This window comes from Lycium ferocissimum, chromosome 11, assembly GCF_029784015.1.
Source record: "Lycium ferocissimum isolate CSIRO_LF1 chromosome 11, AGI_CSIRO_Lferr_CH_V1, whole genome shotgun sequence".
NCBI lineage: Eukaryota > Viridiplantae > Streptophyta > Magnoliopsida > Solanales > Solanaceae > Lycium > Lycium ferocissimum.
Window position 1 is genome coordinate 56634815 of NC_081352.1, and position 25972 is coordinate 56660786.

The 25972-nt window shown below is 38.4% G+C and overlaps 1 long non-coding RNA gene across 1 annotated transcript in view; it reads right to left on the reverse strand.

The window, feature by feature from the left end:
- The window catches only part of LOC132037491 (uncharacterized), a 28286-nt gene extending 3182 nt beyond the window's left edge, over nt 1-25104 (reverse strand). The window contains exon 1 of the long non-coding RNA XR_009409902.1: nt 24637-25104. This is a non-coding gene — a long non-coding RNA (uncharacterized LOC132037491). The remainder of the gene's footprint in view (nt 1-24636) is intronic.
- Nucleotides 25105-25972: the final 868 nt, after the last annotated feature.

Sequence of the window (25972 nt, forward strand, 5' to 3'; positions counted from 1 at the left end):
TGTACGGGTATGTTGGATTAGGAATGTTGGATATATATTTTGGACTATGAATTAATGTTGGACATTTTGGATTATGATGAATGTTGGATATTTTGGATTATGAAAAATTGTGCTTTCTGATTTATTGAATTTGTAATGTGTGTATATATATATATATATATATATATACCGTGGCCAACGTTTCAGATAAACCGTTACAATAGGTCATGAGAACCGTTGCAATAGGATTTTCCAAAAATAATTGCACAGGATTTTGTACCAAAAAACGGCCGTTGCAATAGACAAAAACCGTTGCAATAAATAAAAAGTATGTTGCAATAACCTCTACAAAAGCATGTTAATAGCCTCAAAATGTCGTTAAAGGTTCTGGGGACGGTTGGAAACCGTTCCAACTAACACACAAAACTCGTTGCATCGGAAAGGGGGAGCAACCGTTCTGTAGATATGGCTATAGCAACGTGTTTTACCAACCGTTCTGCTTACCGTTGCCATAGATGTATCGGCACGCGAGCAAGATGGAACGCTCAAACCGTTGCTATAAATCTCTTGCAACGGTTCATCTATCTATAGCAACGGTTTTCTCGGCGTTGCCATAAGACTATTTTCCAGTAGTGCATTAAATTTATGACGTCTTCCTTTTTGCACCAATTAAGGTGTAACCTTTTTGTTTTTGGAGCGCAACTTTTTAATTACATATATATACGTAGGATGTAGTAATTAAGAAAGAGTATGAACAAAATCGAGATAACAATCTCTAATTGAAAAATAGGATAAATACTCAAAACCTTCCGATATATAGTGAATGGAAACCCTTGCTGTAATTAACAAGGATGACATGCATACATATACTACAGAGAACACACTTTCTCTTAATTGAATAGCATAAGGACAATATGGAAATTAAAACACAAACATTTAATTCCTAGCAAACATAAATAGTAGGATTCTTGAAATTAAACGTACATAAACATGACAATTAATTAGGAGCTAGCATAAGAGGCCATCACTAACGCAGCTTAACATTTTGATACTTGTCTTGAAGACGATAAAACTTGTCACCGTAGGTTCGTCTTTTCGATTCGGCGTCACCACCACTTTGCCAGTCCATTCGGTTTTTGTTGGAGGAATCTCTCCAACCCTCTCAGGCCATCCATGGAATGAATTTCTATTTTTGCTGGAGGAGGTTCTTCCATTTTATTCTTCCCTGCCTTGCGGAGGCTTCCGAGCTTGTTCCTGCCTTGCTCAAGCTCGTTTTCGTCAGCCATAAATTCGAGGAGGACTGAGCGGCTGTACTCCCTTTTCTGCAAATAATAGCGAGTTAGTAATTTAATTACATGAATGCATGGGATAATATATAATTAGTGTGTCTCATTCATTCGGTTAACTAATAATTAAGTTACTCCCGAAAAGAGAAACTATTGTTATTTACTGGATCAACTCCAAGTTCCTCAGCAACCTCTTTTCCTTTTGATCTCCTGCTGCCTTCGCCACTTGATGACATTATGTTATATTATTCTTAATTAACAATTAAAAGCTTTTGTTCCTGATGCAGAGATGGAAGAAGCGATCGGAGGGTTTAAATGGAGAGGGAGTGCAACAAGCTAGCTGGCTAAGAGAAGGGGAGGGATATTCCAAATCATCAAAAGAATACATAGCACGTGATTCATTGATTGATATGATGAACAAATTCAGAGGCCTTATGCAGTGCTCATTTCCAAAGCACTATCCCATACTGCAATATAGTGTTTTGGGGAGGGGGTAAAGGGACCAATGTTTGCCCAAATGTAGTATTATGAGTTTTGATATTAACTAAGATTTTATTAATGTATGTATGATTGTTTGCACTTAATTAATTCAATGAGTTTAATTTACTGGGTTGATTAACTTCTATTTCCTCTATGCTTATTCGTAATAACTTTTTAAGTAATAATCAAGTCTACCACTTAGCCTTAAATTATTACTCCCTTTTTACTTGTCACGTTTCGCTTCTCGAGAGTTAATTTGACTAATCTTGGAGCTAAATTATATTTTATTAATTCAATATCTTAAATTCTAAAATTTAGATATTCGGATACTAGACGAAAATAATATAAGTTGCATTTCTTCTCGTATTAGTATGATGAAAAAATATATTTTAAAATGTTGGTCAAAGTTTATGCAGTTTGACTCTCGAGAAGCGAAACGTAACAAGTAAAAAATGGACGGAGGGGGTAACTTAAGTTAGGTCTTAAAGGATGTCTAACCCCTTCTCTCATAACTAAAATTAAACCCTAACCCAAAATCTCTCAAATTAATAGACTGTTTGACCAAGCTTTTGAAGGTCAAAAGTGCTTTTTTTCTTTTCTTCAAAAAGTGCTTATTTTGAAAAGAAAAAAAAAAAGAAAAAAAAGGATGTTTGGCCTAATGTTAATGGAAGGATTAGGTTCAACTGGCATGTAACTCCACTTCTCAAAGATACAAGCTTGATTGTTACATTTCTTTGTTACAAAATAAATGCTTAATGATCTTGCAAAGGCTGTGGATTCAAACTATTATGTTTGCGAATTTAACAAATCAAGTTAGCAATTCTTAATGGTATTCAATTGAAGCAAGTACGGGTATCAATTATTGACCTAGAAAACAAAGACGGACAAAAGAAAACAAGAATTCTTCCAACATGAAGTGATAATTTAAGTTTGTGGTTTTCATGAATTGAAGGGATGATGCTAACATAAGAAAGAAGCTCACATGCCACATTGCTATACAGTATGCACTTCGACGATGACTTAAAAATATTCCCAATGTAGCATTAACACAACTAGAAAACAAGGAATTAGCGACACACAAAATTTATTTGCTAAACAGCAAAATTCCATGCTAATCTCATTTAGCTACGGATTAGCAACAAATCATAAGAAAATCTAATTAGCGAGAAGCTATATATTTAGTGACGGATTAGCTAGGGATTACAGACAAATTCCGTAGCTAATTCCATGTTCTCTTGTAGTGTAAGTTTATGGCGTCATCCTTCTTGACCAGTTAAGATGACTTAAAAAGAATCCCAATGTAACATTTCAATTACATATATACTTAGGATGCTTAGATTAAGAAAGAGCATAAACAAATCAAATAACAATCCTTTAATTGAAAAATAGGATAAAGACCCAAAACCTTCCAGATTAGTAGTAGTGAATGGAAACTATTAGTTGTAAATAACAAGGATGTGCATGAGTGTCACGACCCAGATTCAGATCATGCGAGCACCAATCTTATCCACCCGATAGGCGAACCCTTCACAACCAACACGCCATAAATACATCCCACAAGATAAATTAGTAAGTAAATACTTGACGATAAGAGATAAATATAAACGACACTCTATTTCTTAAATAGAAATTCCCAAAACCGGGTCTAGACTCGTACAAGAGCTTTTACATTACAAGAAAATGAACTACAAATGAAATAATACAGCTTCTGTTTTTGAGTAAGAATATACGTGAAGCTTTAGGATGACATCCGCTAACTCCGGCTAACGAAACCTCGAACAATAACCTTCTTGTGGATGTAGAGGAAGCAAAGAGAGTTGGGAAGGTAGGGGATGAGTAAGTCAAAGGAGGATCTAGACAATAATAATGATATTCAAGGTGTTACAAGTGTAGTTGTCAATGTGGAAGTTTCATCCGAAAAGTCTAAGAAATTAATGGAAGGTGAAGAAACAAATAGAAGCGTGTTCAAAGAAGAGTAATGAAGCATTGATGGAAAAGGGGAACATGATAAATGGAAAGAGGATAGTACATAAGACGGCGCGGTGGGATCAATTAAAGCGAGATTGGAGAGCACTCTTCGTATAATATATCAAAGGAGCATCTTAGTACGGAGAGAGAGGAACTAGGTAGATTAGATCGGGAGCTATTGCAAACTCCAAGGCCGGCAAAGAGCCTAGTTCTCCCCAAAGAACTTCGAATAGGAATGATGAACTTGAGGAAGATTTGCTTGATGTACAGATTGCGCATGTATCAAGGGAGGCCGATCTTTCTCCTAGACAGACAAGACAGATGAGAAATAATACTAAAACAAAAGGGGCAAAAAGGAACCTCTTTCTCCCGTCAGACTTTTACCAAAGAGGCAAGTAGCCTCCTGTCACACCCCGACCTTACTAGGGTGTGATGGGCACCCGACTCTCCTCAGAGTCGAGCGAACCCTTAAACGTCCGCGTTACTAAAACCTGTCATTTCAAATTTTTTTAAAAAACATGAAACTTTTCAAAATAGAGATCACTGCTTTTATACAGATTATGAAAACCTTCAGTCAATCACATAATTTTTACCAACTGCCAATATCTGAAAATACACGCCCTTTTAATATCTATAACTGATTCGCGCTCCTCGACACCCTATCCACAGGACACTGTCTGCAAAGTCTCTAGGCCATACAAATATCATGACATAAGTACTTGACTCGGCAACACTCCGAACTGAAATGGAGCTCGCCAATCCCGCGGGAACAACTTCTAGCAAAGTCTTCTCTTCATCTGGGTGTACCTGCGTGGCATGAAACGCCCCCGAAGAAGGAGGGTCGTACGGAATATGTACCGAGTATGTAAAGTGATAACAAATAATAACCATAGCTTAATTTAGAAGAGAAGAAATCACAATCAAGCTCATTACCTGCGCACCCTCGGAGGAAACATAAATGTACACACGGGGTCTTAGAACAATCCTTAAGTAAATAATGTGAGCGAACACACGTTCTTTAAGCATACACGATATAAGTACGAGTACACCAATTCTAGAATGCACAATCTAAATATAGTATCACAATTTCTTCGCCCGCTTCCGCGTAGGCCTTCGGGCTTCCCGGCATATAATGAATGATGGCCCCTTCGGGCATGCCGCTTCCGGCGTAATAATAATGATGGCCCCTTCGGGCATTGCCGCTTCCGGCATAATAACAATGATGGCCCCTTCGGGCATTGCCGCTTCCGGCATAATAACAATGATGGCCCCTTCGGGCATTGCCGCTTCCGGCATAATAACAATGATGGCCCCTTCGGGCATTGCCGCTTCCGGCATAATAATAATAATGGTAATGTAAACATAAGTAGTAAATGAAATGAAATAGTAAAATCTCACACCCCTTTCGGAGTGGTTTTTTTTTTTTTTTTTAAAAAAAGTCAATTTTATGTTTCCTTGTACAAAACTAGTTCTTTGAAGATCATTAGTGAACCACAAACGCGTTTCCGAAGCCATTTTTGGAAAACCAAAGCAATAATTATATTAATAACGTTGTTACACAACAAAGTATATTATAGAACATTATGAGGTAGTTAAACAACTGTCCTTTGGTAGTCGGGACAACAGCCCAAAAGTTTCCTGTAATTATTGTACACAATAAGCCAAATGAAGCAATACAAAAGGTTTCGAGCATTGTGGACCCACCTCGGGTCAAGTCAAGGTGGCGTACGTAAATTTCGTACATTGAGCTTTACGGAGTCATTATGATAGTTTTAGTGCAATTCGGTCTTAGTTGGGCAAGATGTAGGTGTTTAAGCACTTATTTCATCGAAGCACAAGAAATTTGATTCAATTCTATTGAATGAAAAGGGTCAAATCCAAACTCGATTTCTAAGCATTTAATCATCCCCGAGGCTTATATCCAAACCTATTAGGTCTAAGACATGCCAAAAGAAGGAAAGGTGAAGCCTTACATACCTTTTCCGTCTCTTACGCTTCTCCAAATCCAAGTTCAAAACTCTCCAAAATCTATAAATGGTCACATTTACCAAACATTGATTAGAGCCTTTAGAAATTCAATCTTGAATTAACATTTGTCTACAAAAATTTCGGCAGCATTTCCCCTATACATATAGCATCCCCGAGACTTAGCTCGGCCCAATATATCAACAACAACAACCCAACAACACAAACAATCATTATGAAACACAATATAGCATAACTAGTCTTCTTTCCAACATAGTACAATAGCTTTCATTCTAACTTCATATTTCCAACTCAATACTAACATTCTCATATTCATTTACTAATCAAGATCATTCCAATACAATTCTAAATCATTTCATATCATTTCCACAAAATATTCACAAGATATACAAAATATACAAACTTTCCATCAAAGCCATAATTCATCCAAAGCTTCTAATCTTTAGCATACTTATTCATAACACGTTTCCGTCTTCCAAGTTCATCCACAATCATCATAATTTGCACCTTAGCACTTAATTTCCATAATGTCATAAAATCATACTAAAGCGACATAAGCTTCTACATTCCATTTCAATGCAAACTTACATCATTTTACCTTCATTTACATTGCAAAGATCACAACACACAACTAACATACTAAACAAAATTAATCCATTTCCATTCCAATTCCATACACCACACGGCCAACACCTATATTTCCAACTTCAACCAAATTCATTCAACTTTCATTTCCAATATGAATTCCACCATAACCACAACTAGAATACAACATAAAATTCAACTCATCTCACTTACACACTAATACACAACACGGCCACATGCACACATACACACCCACCATGCAAACTTCCATATTCTCATGAATTCTATCCATTTCTACATACTACAACATAAACAAAACCTTCATAACATATAAAAGGGGATGAAACCTTACCTTTTCCTTCAACTTCCTCACTTAGCTAAGGTTGGGGTTTTGCATCAAAGAGTGATTCTCTTGCCCCAACAATTATACCATGTTGAAGTGCATCCTTGAATTAGTTGGAATACCACAAGAAAATAATTTTTGGAACAAAATCTCAAGGGGCAAAAATTAGAGAGCTTGGCCGAATGGCCTATGCTTGTTCTTGCTCTCTTTTTTTTTTTTTTTTTTCCAAGTCTTTCTTAAATAAGATGATGAACTAGTCATCTTTCCTTATATATATATAAGTCCCTTCCAATCATAAAATGTCCACATACCCCCTTCCTTTTTTTTTCTCTAGAATTTTCTTGAAATTAAAAGATGACTTAATTGTCATCATTTTTCATCCTTTTTCTTTTTTTTTTTTTTTTGTCACATGGCCAATATGGCCTCTTTGGAATTTTCATGAACCTTGTGTAAAATTACCGTTTTGCCCTTCGACTTTTCTCAATATTACCACTTCGCCCCTAACCTTCCACATTATTTCCATTGGTCATTTTGCAAATTTCTCTTTTTACCATGGCCTTTCCAAATCTTTCCATACTACTAATGTTCATAAATAATATTCCTAGCAACTCGTACATTAAAATAATTCTTGAAAATGATCTTGTCCTTAACTTGCCACGACTTTCTCGAATTATCCGAATGTATGAAATACGGGATATAACATCCTCCCCCCCTTTAGAACATTCGTCCTCGAATGTTCAACTGATCTTATGAGGTCTTATAGCACTTCGGAGGTCCCGTTTGTGGTCGTTCTTCTCTTTATGCCCATTCCTTATCCCTTACCTTATTCTCCTTGGCCTTTACACAAATCCTCAGTTTATGTCATAGGTTTCCCTTTTTGGTCTAATATAATATGGTCTCCCCCCCTTTAGGGGTTCTTTATATACCCACAGTTCTTCTTTTCAACTCTGTGCACAACTTAGCAGAATTTCTTACCATAAGTTTTACCTTCACTTTCTGTCGATACCCTCACATATGAGATATCATACATGTTCATATACATATACACATATAATTAGTATCGACTAACCCACAAAATACTTCCAGACACTATTCAAGCCTATCCAAATTCCGCAGCCGTGACGTACTTTCTGTCTGTCTCTTCTCTAGTCTGGCCTGTCGCGTGCTACGTGGCCTTTTATGGTCTCCAACCATTTCGTATATTCTAATTTCACTCAAGCCATTCCAGTTTTTCATTTGTCTCTTACAACTAAATCTTTGGAATTTCTTGCATACTTCCCAGGGGGTCACCCATCCTGAAATTGCTCCCACCTGAGCACGCTTAACCTCGAAACTTTGGTGGAATTCAGTGCCTTAATCTTTTTCGCTATAATCGCGTATTGCGTACGCTTTTTCATATGACCTTTATTACATAATCTGGAGCCAGTCAAAGTTTTACAGATTCCGAGACATGTTCGCAACACGTCCTTTTTTGTATAATTACTATTTTACCCTTTTTGGTCTTCCATATCACCTTCACAAATTCTTATTATTCGAAATCTGTACACCGCGAATGCCATCAATACCTTACGAGTATATAACTTATATCACATTCTTGCCATCCGGAACTGCCGGTCTCGGGTAACTGGTCAAATACATCCACACTTACCTCCTTCCGTCGTATGTAAGGCTTACAGATGGAATTTCTTATTTCATTCTCCTATGACTTGGCTCTATCGCACGATCTATGACAGAAAGAAGGTCAACAATTCCTAGATGCCCCGTAGCCTCCTGTTTATAAATGTGGCGCGCTTCACATCATAAACAGGGACTCTACCGGACACGACTTTGCAGACAACCCCACGGACAGACCTCGCTCTGATACCACTTTGTCACACCCCGACCTTACTAGGGTGTGATGGGCACCCGACTCTCCTCAGAGTCGAGCGAACCCTTAAACGTCCGCGTTACTAAAACCTGTCATTTCAAAAAAAAATTTAAAAAAAAACATGAAACTTTTCAAAATAGAGATCACTGCTTTTATACAGATTATGAAAACCTTCAGTCAATCACATAATTTTTGTTTTTTTTTCGCCAATATCTGAAAATACACGCCCTTTTAATATCTATAACTGATTCGCGCTCCTCGACACCCTATCCACAGGACACTGTCTGCAAAGTCTCTAGGCCATACAAATATCATGACATAAGTACTTGACTCGGCAACGCTCCGAACTGAAATGGAGCTCGCCAATCCCGCGGGAACAACTTCTAGCAAAGTCTTCTCTTCATCCGGTGTACCGCGTGGCATGAAACGCAGCCCCGAAGAAGGAGGGTCGATCCACGGAATATGTACCGAGTATGTAAAGCGATGACAAATAATAACCATAGCTTAATTTAGAAGAGAAGAAATCACAATCAAGCTCATTACAAACCCTGCTGGAGGAAACATAAATGTACACATGGGGTCTTAGAACAATCCTTAAGTAAATAATGCGAGCGAACACACGTTCTTTAAGCATACACGATATAAGTACAGAGTACACCAATTCTAGAATGCACAATCTAAATATAGTATCACAACAGTCCCTTCGGACAGCCGCTTCCGGCGTAGGAATGATGGCCCCTTCGGGCATTGCCGCTTCCGGCATAATAATAATGATGGCCCCTTCGGGCATTGCCGCTTCCGGCATAATAATAATGATGGCCCCTTCGGGCATTGCCGCTTCCGGCATAATAACAATGATGGCCCCTTCGGGCATTGCCGCTTCCGGCATAATAACAATGATGGCCCCTTCGGGCATTGCCGCTTCCGGCATAATAATAATGATGGTAATGTAAACATAAGTAGTAAATGAAATGAAATAGTAAAATCTCACGCCCCTTTCGGAGTGGTTTTTTTTAAAAAAAGTCAATTTTATGTTTCCTTGTACAAAACTAGTTCTTTGAAGATCATTAGTGAACCACAAACGCGTTTCCGAAGCCATTTTTGGAAAACCAAAGCAATAATTATATTAATAACGTTGTTACACAACAAAGTATATTATAGAACATTATGAGGTAGTTAAACAACTGTCCTTTGGTAGTCGGGACAACAGCCCAAAAGTTTCCTGTAATTATTGTACACAATAAGCCAAATGAAGCAATACAAAAGGTTTCGAGCATTGTGGACCCACCTCGGGTCAAGTCAAGGTGGCGTACGTAAATTTCGTACATTGAGCTTTACGGAGTCATTATGATAGTTTTAGTGCAATTCGGTCTTAGTTGGGCAAGACGTAGATGTTTAAGCACTTATTTCATCGAAGCACAAGAAATTTGATTCAATTCTATTGAATGAAAAAGGGTCAAATCCAAACTCGATTTCTAAGCATAGAATCATCCCCGAGGCTTATATCCAAACCTATTAGGTCTAAGACATGCCAAAAGAAGGAAAGGTGAAGCCTTACATACCTTTTCCGTCTCTTACGCTTCTCCAAATCCAAGTTCAAAACTCTCCAAAATCTATAAATGGTCACATTTACCAAACATTGATTAGAGCCTTTAGAAATTCAATCTTGAATTAACATTTGTCTACAAAAATTTCGACAGCATTTCCCCTATACATATAGCATCCCCGAGACTTAGCTCGGCCCAATATATCAACAACAACAACCCAACAACACAAACAATCATTATGAAACACAATATAGCATAACTAGTCTTCTTTCCAACATAGTACAATAGCTTTCATTCTAACTTCATATTTCCAACTCAATACTAACATTCTCATATTCATTTACTAATCAAGATCATTCCAATACAATTCTAAATCATTTCATATCATTTCCACAAAATATTCACAAGATATACAAAATATACAAACTTTCCATCAAAGCCATAATTCATCCAAAGCTTCTAATCTTTAGCATACTTATTCATAACACGTTTCCGTCTTCCAAGTTCATCCACAATCATCATAATTTGCACCTTAGCACTTAATTTCCATAATGTCATAAAATCATACTAAAGCGACATAAGCTTCTACATTCCATTTCAATGCAAACTTACATCATTTTACCTTCATTTACATTGCAAAGATCACAACACACAACTAACATGCTAAACAAAATTAATCCATTTCCATTCCAATTCCATACACCACACGGCCAACACCTATATTTCCAACTTCAACCAAATTCATTCAACTTTCATTTCCAATATGAATTCCACCATAACCACAACTAGAATACAACATAAAATTCAACTCATCTCACTTACACACTAATACACACACACGACCACATGCACACATACACACCCACCATGCAAACTTCCATATTCTCATAAATTCTATCCATTTCTACATACTACAACATAAACAAAACCTTCATAACATATAAAAGGGGATGAAACCTTACCTTTTCCTTCAACTTCCTCACTTAGCTAAGGTTGGGGTTTTGCATCAAAGAGTGATTCTCTTGCCCCAACAATTATACCATGTTGAAGTGCATCCTTGAATTAGTTGGAATACCACAAGAAAATAATTTTTGGAACAAAATCTCAAGGGCAAAAATTAGAGAGCTTGGCCGAATGGCCTATGCTTGTTCTTGCTCTCTTTTTTTTTTTTTTTTTCCAAGTCTTTCTTAAATAAGATGATGAACTAGTCATCTTTCCTTATATATATATAAGTCCCTTCCAATCATAAAATGTCCACATACCCCCTTCCTTTTTTTCTCTAGAATTTTCTTGAAATTAAAAGATGACTTAATTGTCATCATTTTTCATCCCTTTTCTTTCCCTTTCTTTTTGTCACATGGCCAATATGGCCTCTTTGGAATTTTCATGAACCTTGTGTAAAATTACCGTTTTGCCCTTCGACTTTTCTCAATATTACCACTTCGCCCCTAACCTTCCACATTATTTCCATTGGTCATTTTGCAAATTTCTCTTTTTACCATGGCCTTTCCAAATCTTTCCATACTACTAATGTTCATAAATAATATTCCTAGCAACTCGTACATTAAAATAATTCTTGAAAATGATCTTGTCCTTAACTTGCCACGACTTTCTCGAATTATCCGAATGTATGAAATACGGGATATAACACCTTCAAACTCCTTCAATCATGATGAATAAGCTATTATTGTGGAATATCAGATCAGTTAACACTCAACAGGCTTTTAAGAGGTTAATTAATGAATAGAAGGAACAAATCTTTGTACAATTGGGTCGATGGAACCTTTTGAAAACTCATCGAACTAGACAATTACTGAAGAAGGTTGGGTATGGAGTCGGCCTTTGTGAATATCTCTAGCAAGATTGGGATTTTCCTTTTGAAGATATTCAAGGCTCGATAGAGATTGATAGTGAACAACATATGACTTTGAACCTAGTTCATCAAGTTATAAGTCGTTAATTGATCATTCTTGTGGTATATGCCTCATGTGATCTTTGTTGAAAGAAGGATCTTATGGGATTCTACTAATCATGTTACAGATCTGTTTGATTTGCCTTAGTTATTAGGTGGAGACTTTAATGTTATTACTTCTAAAGGGAAAAGTTAGGAGGATTGCTGTTTTGTATAATGAAGTAGCCGATTTTAATCACTATCTTTGTAGTGGATTGCATGATCTTGGATATATTGGAAGCACATATACATGGTGGAATGGAAGAGCTAAAGAAGCATACATGTTTAAGAGATTAGATAGGATGGTTGGGAATGATAGACTCTTAGATTTGTTGCCCACTTTGAAGGTGTCTCACCTTATTAAAAAGGGATCTTATCATTCCTCTTTGGAACTAGAGTGCCACAGATCTTTGAAATAATCATGAAGCCTTTTAAGTTTTTAAACTTTTGGATGCAGCATGAGAGTTTTCAATAAGTTATCAAACAAAACTAGTGTGTAGATTTTGAAGGAAATCCTTTTGTAAATTCCATCAGAAGCTCAAAAAATTGGAAAATGCACTCAGAGATTGGAGCAAAAGTACATATGGGAATATCTTTCAGCAGATAGCATCACTTGAAAAAGTTATCCATGCACATGAAGAACAGTTTGAAGCTTCTCCTACTGTACGGAATAGAAAAAGACTGCAAAGGGTGCCAAAGCAACAAACAATTTGAAGCTTCTCCTACTGTACTAACAAACAATTGACAAGCAGATAATGCCAAAGCAAAAGAGAGAGAAAAAACAACAAAAAAGGAAAAAGGGAGACCAGTCTTGGGCTTGATTAACAGAAATATAACCCCAGCCCCGACAATTTATTCAAAACACGCAAGCTAACCCAAATCATAAACCAAAACATAATATGAGGGGCAAATTTGGCCCAAACAAATTCTAGTGTAAATTGGGCTTAATCAAGAGACAAAGACTGGCCTTGTTCATAAAGTAATTTGTCACGCACAGATCAATAAGTAAAGTATTGCTCATAAGTGATATACCTATGATGTACCTGATGTACTAGACTTCTACATATACACCATATGTAGAGTCTGAATATACCGGGTATACATGGGTATATCCCAGTATACCATGATGAAGAAAACTCATTTGTTAAAAGAACACAGTGCAGGAACACCAGATTTCAAGATAATTTTGAGTTCATTGGGATGTACCTTCACAAAAATCAAGCACACAAAAAGAAATCGATCTTAATATTAGATAGACTGAAGCTCATGTGACCACAGAACAAATATCCAAAGAGATTAAAGTATCATGCAAGCAGTTTATACTTTAAATCAAACTAATGGCTACTTAATTGCCCTTTTTTCCATGAAGTATGGACTTCCATGAGGGAACTCCAGCAACTCAGAAAATGGACATGAGGACTGAGTTAGCTAGAAACTCCAAGTCCCCTATCCTTTTCTAAGTTCTAGGTAAGTCACACTCACAGTTGTTCACCCTTTAAGTTCCATCCTCCTCAGTTACAACCTTTTAATCATTCAAAGAAATCACAGAGCTAATAATTAATACTTCAACATAGATCCAGACCTCTGGTTCATAAAGGAAGACTGATACATGAAGACCAAAATAAGGACACCATTAAGTTATTCCTAACAAACTAGACTCTTGTCAGCCTATTGAACTCTTTCCAACTTCGTTTTATTTAAATCCTAGACCCTAATCTCTTGACTCAGAACAGATCCTTAAACAAGATATAGTTAATACAGCAATCAACCAATGGTTATCAAATAAAAGAATCAGTTCTACACAGATATCAGCTTTCCTTACACTTGAGCACATAGAATATCATCTTCCCATTTTAGGCAGTTTTTAGTCTCAAAAAGGTTTTTGTAGGACAATATAAATGTTTATGGCTATTAAAAATATCACACAGCTTTAAGCAATGTAAGCAAAGACCTAGTTGACTAAATGGGGGACTTACAATTTGTTTATGAGAGACAAGAAAATACATATGACCTTTAAAACAAAGTTGCAATCTTAACCTTTGGACACAGATCCAAATAGTGCCAAACAAGAATGATACCTTAAAAATCCCACAGTTTTTATTTATTTAGACATACTCAGGGACATCAGAGCATGAGACCATAGATAAAAGCACCAACCATCAGACCTTAACAGTATTTTATCATAGGCAACAGAGCCACATAGAATCAAATCTTAAGCTACAAACTCACATAGGACTCACATGACTTGTTTTGAATTAAAGTAAGACCTTTTAGATCAGGATACAAACTTCACAGGTTACCAAGTGATTTTTCAGATGCTATAGTTCACGAAGGGAAACTTTTTATATCTTAGGCATTCCTAGACTTAAACACCAAACCAATTAATGAGAATCCATAGCACATGTTTTTAAGACTCAGAACAGTGTCACACAAAGGTTTTGACCTCAGATAGATACCTCTTTTTACTAAAAATAAAACTATCATTTTCAAAAGAAGTAGATAGATACCATGATCAATACAACAAGGATCTCTCAATCTCAGTCAAGATGTACATTTAAATGAGTTCCCTTTCAGCAATCAATTTAAATAAAGACCCTTACATAATGTTTCAAATCAAGCAGAGGGGCTATCAAGATGTAGTGACCCATTTCGTCGTTACTGTGAATTTCGAAGAAAGACCGCAACTCTGACTCCTTAATAATGTCTTCGTCTAGTTATGTTCTGGAAATCGCTAATTCAATAAAAATCGTTGTACGCATCGCGTGAGGGATGGAAGTGTGGGCCACCAGGCCTAGCTGAGCCTCCATAGCGCCAGTATTGGTGCTACAGCGGTGACGTTGTAGCGGTCGATGCACCGCCATAGCGGTAAGAGCAAATGACTAGTGAGCCGCCATAGCGGCTACTCAGCTGCCCTAGCGGCACGGCTAAAGTGGTGAACTTACCGTTGGGGCGGTCTTGTACAGTGAAATCACTATTTAAGACTTCATTTCGGTAATTGGTCCCATTTTTTTCCCAACCCTAAATTTCAGCTGCCCAGGTCCTTTAAGAAGTGAAAATAATCAACATTGTTGGTCTTGATAGTCCTTCTAATACCTTATAATTCTTCTTCCACCAAGTAAATTTCTCTAAATAAATCTTCGTCTAGAGAACCATCTAATGGGTATTACAAGTATCTATGGTGGGAGAATGATGGATTAGCAATATTTTTCACAAGAATCCCGTTAAGCAATCTTCCATATTCTTCCCCTAAATGAGTTAATAACCTAGATTTCTACCTTCTTTTTTCTTAAAAAATGAGTTCTTCCATGGATCTTGGAAATGGGTTTTCCTCAATATAAGCTTAAATATTGGTAAATCACTTAGTATTGTTGTAGATGGAATCTGGAAATGGGTTAAGATCCCAAAACCTTCTTTGTAATCTGAAATCTCTTATGAGGGTTCTAATCGTAATTTCTATTCTTGGGCCTTCTCCACGCTATTTGTGTGGATTACGATGTGGTGATCGAGTTAAAGAATTAATGGATATTCGTGGCACCCGCTCGGCCATGAGGTAGGTTATGACTTCCCTTTCAGTAGACTCCGGCTAGTTTCCCATATTCATGTAGTGGAAGGAACGGAGAATGCATATGTAGGAATTTGGAGATTTGGGATGGAATCCTGGGATGGTATTGTTGTGTGATTTGTATGTTCGGGCTTGTGGCCTGTAGATTCTTTAGGATGTTTGATGTGGTTTCGTGAATATCGGTGGATTTATGTGACTTGGGAGTAGTGGGTGATACCTAATTTTTCTATGTCTCACAACGGGAACTTCCGTAATATGTGATTAATTGTGTCATGCCATTAATAGCGAACCTAATTGATAAATGGAAGGATAAAATGTACCAATGATTGTGATTGAGTTCTAGACTGAGTTGGGACGAATGATTGTGAGTAGAAGGTGAAATTGCTTGTTCTAAGCTAATAGGCTGATTTAGGGAAGTGGTAATAATGTATATCGACTTGATTAACCTGTTGTGTGTTTGGGACTAGCCATCCCGTTATGTTGTGATTGATTGTTCTATTGTGCTGGCTTGATGCCATGAGTTGTTGATAGATATTGGATTTTGTTTTATCATCTCGATTACGATATTGTTGGCATACCCACTGTTGGTATTTGTGATTTGGATATATTGTTGGCGTACCCATTGTTGGTACTTGTGATATTGAGAATGATTATTCATGTTGATACATGCATTGCACGCACTCTCATTTTCTGATACACTGTTGAGATACTGATGATACTTGATGAAACGCTTTGATGAGCTAGGCTCGATTTTACATGAGTGACGTGAGATGGCTGATATCCGATATTAGTTCCAAAATCGTTGATTGAGTGAGTGCATGGACTCCGTGGGTCCCCCAGAGTGGTGCCGGTGAGAACCCCCCGTGGGTAAAGATCCGACATCCCATCTGTCTGTTGGGCAAAGATCCGGGATGGGTGGCAGTTAGACTTCGCGAGTCACACTGGCTTGTGCTACCGAGATATCGATATTTTCGTTCGAAGCACATGTGTACACAGCATTTGCATGGCATTGCATTGCATCCATACATTATCGCATTGCATTACACTATGGTTTATGATTGAAATGTTTGGCGTTGTACTTGTGATGTCAAATTCGGACTTGATATATTCAGACTTGGCACATTTAGGATTAGATGCTCTATCTAGGCGGTGACGTACGCTTGGTGTGGTAGTTATTGTTTGTACTTATCGAATTATTCCTTAGATCATCCGTAAAATCAATTACATATTGGTCTCTAAGTGATGTAGGGTAAAGGGTGTTATAATAAAGAGTTGACTCTTAGACTAAAAACGAACAATATAATGATATATGAATTGCGGGTTTGTTGTGAAATTGTCTTGTGGTTATTAGAGGGAAGTTAATGATTAAAGGGTATTGATTTTATAATGCGCGGTAGATAGACGTATGACTTGGTTTGGTTACTACCATATTATCTGTGAATTCTTTTACTGATATGTGTTTCTAACCATTGTCGGCTTATGACACTTACTCAGTACGATTGGATTATACTGATATTGTACTTGCTACACCCTTTTTGGGGTGTAGATTGTTTTAGGTGGTTGGTTGTGGCATGAAGCGAAAATGCGCGGTGTCTATCTGGAAGGCCTCCTCCCACTTCATTCCGGGACGGAGGTTGAGTCTTAGAGTGTAGTGGTAATCTAGAATCATTTAGTCACTCTTATACTAGTCTAGACAGGCCATGGGAAGTCAGATCAAGTCTGTAATTATTAAATTGTTGTAATCATATTAAATCTTGAGTTTATTGAATATATTATGATGTTCCGCTGTTATTTCTAAATATCAATTGGTTTAAATAAATTGTCTTTATTTAATTGATGTGTTATTCAATGAGAGGGTTCGCCTATTGAGGTGGGAAAGATAGGTGCCCGCGCGGTCCTAAAATGGGTCTTGACAAGTTAGTATCAGAGCCTAGGTTACCGGTCTCATGATTACAAAAGCAATGTCTAGTAGATTCTCGTGGAATGGTACGTAGACGTCCGTACCCATCCACGGGAGATTATATGGCATTTAGGAAATTTCCCTTCTTTCTTTCAAATCGTGCTACTTCGGTCAAATTGGTATCTCGATGGATTCAATTGGTACCTGGACGGTCCCAATTGGTATCTATGCAGGAGAAGGTGTTATGTTGTATTCCGATCTGAATTGTTCTGTGTGTGCAAACCGTCGAAAAAAATGTTGAACATTACTATTCAGTGGTACCGCCACAGCGGTCCTTCAGCCGCTGTGACGGCACCGCTATGTCAGCTTATTCACCGCGGTAGCGGTTACTTGGTGTTCCTCATGACCGTCGTTGTGGTCCCTGCTCTGTCGAAGCGGGACCGCTATAGCGGTTTGAGAGACCGCCAATGCGGTGCGCCTGAGATCAGAGACCCGATTTTCCCCTTGTTTCCATCACTTTCCCCCGTTTTAAATTCAGCCAAAAACAGAAACACAACAAAAAATCTACCAACAGCAGTCACATAAAATAAGCCCAACAAGGGCGAGAAATCATCCAAGGCAGCTACTAGAACCCAAATTACTGAAAGACAAAAAGGGAATGGTCCAAAACATAAGACCAAACCACCAAAATCCGAACCAAAGAGAAAGCCAACAGAAATTGTTCAACCATCCAAGCCAACAAGGCAAACCAAATGAAAAGATTGTCCAGAAATAAAAGGCCCTATAAGGGAAACCAAGCATAATAAAAAGAGGGGAAGGGGGAATCTCTAGGCTGTCTGCATGCTGGTCGTACCATCATCATCCGAGCTACCACCAACTTTATCAAATCCACCCTGCCTGCTATCCTCCTCGGGTCCACTCTCGAAGGAGTACTCTCGGAGTCATTATCATCCTCGACTGGTATCGGGACATTGGGGTACATGTTACCCCATATTTCCTTAGTAACCCTCCAAGATCTTATGTTAGCCTGTCACGCGCCTTGTTCTTCATCCTCTCCTTATTAAAAGCGTTGTGAAGCTTACCGTGGTTTGTAGCAAGGTGGTGTATGCAATCTAGAGGCTGGTGAGAGACTCACTCATCTGCGTGTAGGTGTCAAAATACCCCTTCATCTCCTCCTGTGCAGGGTAGCTAGTAGCAGCACCTGATGAACTTGAACCGCCAGAAGGTATAGACATCATCCGCAACTTGGTCACCATCTTATCAAAGCGCAAATCAATGCGCTCAAAGGGGCCCTGGATACGAAGAGCCCCAGTCTCAGCACCACCTCTAACCCCAGTCTCAGCATCATCCCCAGCTCTAGTTTCAGCCCCAGCTCCACTCCCCCCTTCGCCTTCATGTTCCACCGTCCTTCTTTTCCAACTGACAATCGCAGTCCCAAGACCCTTTGCCCATAGCGGATGGAAAGGGGGATCAGGCTGGACCCAATCATCATCATCCTCCTCTGGAACCTTAGCCCTCTGGCATAGAATAGTGATCAGAGAAGGGAACATCAAGCTTCCCCTACCTCTATCCACAAACTTATTCCACTCCCCAATGACCTGCGCCCCCACATTTACCGGTATGTCGGCTAGAACGCGAGCAATAATAAGGGCACAGGAATAGGTCACATCATGGGTGTTCGATAAAGGGCGGACACGATGACTAACAATGTGAAACCATCTCTTAGCTTCAGCAGTATAACGATCACTATATATCGCTCCCCTACCATGAGCCCAGGGAGTCTTTGCTATATCAGCCCCCGGTCTCCGGTAATTGGGCTTAGCTAACCACATAAGATCCCCTTATGCCTTCTTCATGTGGCTCCCTTCCGGATGATCATCCAACCGGTAAACCTGATTGATAACCCTTGACCCCACTTTCACTGCAGTTCCCCTCAATATGATTATCGGGCTGGGGGCATCCCAGTCAATAGAAGGCAACACGGCATAGAATTCCCTCACCCAAAACTCATTGCAATCATCCGGGTTTTGGATCAAATGAGTCCACTTGATCGCTACCAAACTGTTCCAGAAATTCGGAGCCCGCCTTTCCACATTTATCATGTCAAATCCCCGCTCCAATAGTAGAGGAATGGATTTCTGGCTCAAGTGTAGCCGTTTACTTTGGCGAGTGGGGAGTTTTTCATAAGGCACCTCCACATTTTGGGGTACTGCTCCTTGGATTTGAGGTACTTGTTTTTTATTTTCAGCCATTGTACCTGTAAAAGAATTAGAAGTGTGTTAATTCTCGTGTTTTATCAGTTGCATTCATTCTAGTAATAACTAACGTGAAAAACTTAGTAAAAAATGCCCTGGCAGGAAATTGCACGGATCCCAGAAATGCACGGGGTACCGCACAGTTGTGACACGCATCCGTCATGGCGGTACCGCTATGGCGGAAAACAGACCGCCACAGTGGTCTCACTAAATTCTTGATGATGCCACAGTGGTCAACTGAGTGCCACAGCGGCAACGCTACAGTGTTCAGTCAACCGCTGTAGAGGTATCGTCTTCCCCGGTAGAAACCTCAAATTTTCAGATTTCAAACCCCACTTTTTGGATCAAAAATTTGTTTTGAAGCACAGATCGGGCAGGAAATCGGTGTGCATGAAGTGTAAACCCCATTGGGGTGCTATTCTAACAACAAATTAGCCCGAATTTTGAAAAAAATCCAAAATCTATTACAAGAATTTTTCTTTACTATGTGCAAGTTTTGCGGCTCAAATCTGTGCTATAATCATCTTTGTATTCGAAGGGGAGGCTATCCTAACGATTAACTAGTTCAGATTACTACAAAAATTTATCCTAGTGGGGTGTCAGCCCAAAATTCCAAAAATCGTAACCACTTACACTTGTTAGGCCAAGTCTTTGTGTTGTTATTTAACTATGGAGCAAAGGGGAAGCGAATTTTACCTTGAATTTTTTAAGCTTCTGATGACTAGATGGAGGTGGATCCTTTCTTGCTTTGGCTGTCCTTCTTCTTCTTCTTCTTGTGGGAGAGAGAAAAGTGAGTGGATGGGGGGGGGGGCCTTATTAACGGATGAAGAGGGGGAATTAGGAGAGTTTTATTTGTAATAGAAGTGAAGTGGGGTAGGAGTTTTGATTATAGGGAGAGGTTTTTCGAATGTGTTGGATTGGAGAGTGAAGCAAAAGAGATTTGTCCCTTAAGTTGAGATGCCGCTATGTATTTGATTAGAAATGGGAGAAGCGTTCAAGAGGCCGTTATGAAGGTATCCTATATTTTTAGGTGAAAAAGAATGGGGGAAGAGAAAGGGGGGTTATATATATTTTTTTTCATCCGTGCAATTCCTGATACGTTGGGGTATATTCGAGCCTTACATCTTGTGGTGGACCTCTTACAATCACTCCTTGTCCTTGAGTCCTTCTTACTTTGATACCTTGTGAAGCTTTTGTAAGCCAACTGACTCCGAACTTGCTCGGATTGTAGTATGAGTTATGAAAATAGGTGACGATCACTAGTATAGTGTGGGTCTGTGAAGCCGGAATGCCGTTTGTAACCAGGTGATTTTATTGAGTACGTCTAAGAGCACTAAGTCACGAAAGGTTCCCCGACAACGTTATTCATCTTATTCCTTTAGGTTGAATTCGAGCTACGAGGGTAAGATGGTTCTATTAAGTCCTGGCTACTAAATGCATCAGCCGTCAGCGTTTATTCATTTCCTTGCCATTCGGGGACGAACGGTTATTCCATTGGTATCTGATGTAATGACCCGTTTCGTCGTTAATGTGAATTTCGAAGAAAGACCACAACTCTGACTCCTTAATGATGTCTTCATCTAGTTATGTCTTGGAAATCGCTAATTCAATCGAAATCATTGTGCGCATTGCGTGAAGGGAAGTGTGGCTCGTTGGGCAACTGAGTGCCCTCCGGCGGCCATAACGCCGATTGCGAAGCATGAAGCATTGCCATATCGGTAAGAGCACATGGCAGTGAGCCGCCATAAATGCCACTCAGCCTCCATGGCGGCACCACTAAAGTGGTGAACTTATCGCTGGGGTGGTCTCGTACAGTGAAATCACTATTTAAGACTTCATTTTAGAAATTGGTCCCATTTTTCTCCCAACCCTAAATTTCTGCCGCCCAGGTCCTTTAGGAAGTGAAAATAATCAGATTGTTGGTCTTGATAATCCTTCTAATACCTTCAAATTCTTCTTCCACCTAGTAAATTTCTCCAAATAAATCTTCACCTAGAGAACCATCTAATGGGTATTACGAGTATCTATGGTGGGAGAATGATGGGTTAGCAATCATTAAGCAATCTTCTATGTTCTTCCCCTAAATGAGTTAATAACCTAGATTTCTACCTTCCTTTTCCTTAAAAAATGAGTTCTTCCATGAATCGTGGAAATGGGGCTTTCTCAATATAAGCTTAAAAATTGGTAAATCACCTAGTGTTGTTGTAGATGAAATCTAGAAGTGGGTTAAGATCCCAAAACCTTCCTTGTAATCCGAAATCTCTTATGAGGGTTCTAATCGTAATTTCTATTCTTAGGCCTCATGGTTGTCTCCAAGCTATTCGTGGGGATTACGATATGGTAATCGAGTTGAAGAATCAATGGATGTTCGTGGCACCCGCTCGGCCATGAGGTAGGTTATGGCTTCCCTTTCGGTAGACTCCGGTTAGTTTCTCATATTCATGTACTAGAACGCATGGAGAATGCATGTGTAGAAATTTGGAGATTTGGGATGGAATCCTAGGATGGTATTGTTGTGTGATTTGTATGTTCGGGCTTGTGGCCTGCAGATTCTTTAGGATGTTTGATGTGGTTTCTTGAATATCAGTGGATTTATGTGACTTGGGAGTAGTGGGTGATGCCTAATTCTTCTATGTCTCACGATCATTAACTTCCATAATATGTGATTAATTGTGTCTTTCCATTAATAGCGAGCCTAGTTGATAAATGGAAGGATAAAATGTACCAACGATTGTGATTGAGTTCTAGACTGAATTGGGACGAATGATTGTGAGTGGAAGGTGAAATTGCTTGTTCTAAGCTAATAGGCCGATTTAGGGAAGTGGTAATAATGTATATCGACTTGATTATCCTATTGTGTGGTTTGGGACTAGCCATCCTGTTGTGTTGTGATTGATTGTTCTATTGTCTTTGGCTTGATGCCATGAGTTGTTGATAGATATTGGATTCTGTTTTATCATCTCGATTACGATATTGTTGGCATACCCACTGTTGGTATTTATGATTCGGATATATTGTTGGCGTACCCATTGTTGGTACTTGTGATATTGAGCTTGATTATTGATGTTGATACATGCATTACACTGTTGAGATACTGATGATACTTAATGAACTTTGATGAGCTAGGCTCGATTTTACTTGAGACGTGAGATGGCCGATATCCGATGTTAGTTCCGAAATCGTTGATTGAGTGAGTGCATGGACTCCGCGGGTCCCCCAGAGTGGTGCCGGTGAGAACCCCCTATGGGCAAAGATTCGGGGTCCCATCTGTCTGTTGGGCAAAGATCCGGGACGGGTGGCACTTAGACTTCGCGAGTCACACTGGGTTGTGCTACCGAAATGTCGATATTTCCGTCTGGAGCACATGTGTACACAGCATTTGCATGGCATTTCACCATGGTTTATGATTGAGATGGTTGGCATTATACTTGTGATGTCGGATTCGGACTTGATATATTCAGACTTGGCACATTTGGGATTAAATGCTCTACCTAGGCGGTGACGTGCGCTTGGCGTGGTAGTTGTTGTTTGTACTTGTCAAATTATTCCTTAGATCATCCGTAAGATCAATTACATGTTGGTCTCTGAGTGATGTAGGGTAAAGGGCGTTATAATAAGGAGTTGACTCTTAGACTAAAAACGAACGATATAATGATATATGAATTGCGGGTTTGTTGTGAAATTGTCTTGTGGTTATTAGAGGGAAATTAATGATTAAAGGGTATTGATGTTATAATGCGCGGTAGATTGACGTATGACTTGGTTTAGTTACTATCATGTTATCTGTGAATTCTTTTACTGATATGTTTTTCTAACCATTGTCGGCTTATGATACTTACTCAGTACGCGTGGATTGTACTGATATTGCACTTGCTACACCCTTTTTGGGATGTAGATTGTTTCAGATTATTGGTTGTGGATGAAGCGGAAATGCGCGGTGCCTATCTGGAAGGCCTCCTCCCACTTCATTCCGGGACGGAGGTTGAGTCTTAGAATGTAGTGGTAATCTGGAATCATGTACTCGCTCTTGTACTAGTCTAGACCAGGTTATGGGAAGTCAGATCGAGTCTGTAATTATTAAATTGTTGTAATCATATTTAATCTTGAGTTCATTGAATATATTATGATGTTCCGCTGTTATTTCTAAATATCTGTTAGTTTAAATAAATCATCTTTATTTAATTGATGTGTTATTCAATGAGAGGGTTCGTCTGCCTGAGCGATCCTAAAATGGGTCGTGACATAAAAGCAAGTTGGTTGATTTAAGCATGAACAGATTCAACATCTTAGTTCAAACAGATTTGTACATGTCTAACTTCCTTACAATGATCAGACACCAAGCATGACTGTTAATTATCCACAAGCTCAGATTCCAGATAAAAAATGAACAAGGACTAGACCAAAATAAACAGGCCTGAACTACTAAACAGAGAATCAATGCATGAAAGCAGTACTCATTTAAATTGACTAACATAGGAAACATTTAAACATTCTTAAACTAGTATGCCCAAGTATACTTGATCTACACAGGTTAGACTTAGACAGAACATAATCCAAAAAAAAAAAAAAAACCATTAGGTTGGTTCAAACATATACTTAACTACAAAGATAGAGTAATACATAAACAGACCTAACCAAAAGGATTAAGCTAAAGCCCCTACATAAGACTAAATAAACCAAACTGGAACTAACATATAGAACAAGCTTAATCACACACACCAAACCAATATAGCAAATATATATTTAATTGTATGTAGGCTAACTTAACTAACACAAAAGCATTCCTAACTAATTTAAACAAGACAACATATAGAATATTTAATAAAGAGACATATTAACGAAATTAAACTAGACTAGCATACAAGCAATTAGCATAGATAGCTAAGGAAATTAATAATGCAAAAAATAAGAAGGAAGGAGGATTTACCTCTTTCTTGTGTAGTCCAGATCGAGACTTAAACTTGGGAGGAGATCTTTCTTCCTTAAACCCGATGCTCAACCACAAACCAACAAGAAAAATAATCAACCTTTTAAAATTTTGAACTTAATCGAACAGTTAAAGGTTTCAAAGATCAGAAACCCTAGGTAATTCAATTTTTTTTGGGTATATCTAGTCAATATGCTCAAAAGCCTCCCTTGATAACGTAGAATAGGGTCCCTTAAATAGGAATTCCCAAAACCTGCAAACCCTCGGTTCAGTCGATGTGGGATTACTCCATTTAGGGATTTCCTCCTCATACCATAGCATTGTAAGGCTAGGATCAGATGTAAGTAAAAATGAAGGGTCAGATTTCACCCTCAAGTGGTCGATCCACTGTGTTCTTCGCGAACTAATCAAATTTGTGGATTCGAGTGAATTGAGACAAATCCCATTAAGGTATTTGTACTCGTTTGACCATGCAAAATCAAAAAGAGCAAAGAAAAATCAAAGTTTTACCTCCTTGGTAGCAGATTCGCGGTGGGTGTTGGTGAGAGAAGGGCAGAAGCATTAATTGCTCTTGCCAGAAATGATCACACCACACTATCATAGCATTAACACGCCTGAAAACATGCCAATTCCGGCAAAGGATCGACATGGAGAGATGAGGATCGCAGATGGCAGCTAGGGTTCCTTACCCTTTTGCCCCTCTGCGTGTGATGAGGCCCTTGTGGGGTCTTTAACGATGAAATAAGGGCACTGGGGCGGGTCTGGTCTGATGAGGCCATTATATATATATATATATATATATATGTGTGTGTGTGTGTGTGTGTGTGTGTGTGTGTGTGTGTGTGTGTGTGTGTATGGGAAAGACACGCAATTTAACAAATGGCCACAAATTGGGGTGTTCATTAATTGGACATTTCAATTGTGGCCAAAAATAAAACTAATCAACCCTTTGGCCAAATTAAAGACACAGCTATTAAACTATGAAATTAGCCTATTTCAATTATGGCCATTCGTTGACCACTTCGATTGATAATTTCAATTGTAGCCACAATTACTCATAATAAACCAATTGCAAAATCAAGATAATATCCAAATCTTATAAATGCCGAAATTAAATTTTGAGGGGTAAAATGATTATTTATTTTAATTAATAATTTTCCTTGAATTAAATGGAGTAAAATAATTGTTAATTAATTTAACAATTAAATAAATAATTATTTTGAACTAGTTTCTTGATTAAACTAGCAAATGTACCATAATTGTTGAAAATTAATTTTCAAATGATTTATAACATTATAGAAATTATTTTACCAAATAAGAACGGTAAAATATTAGT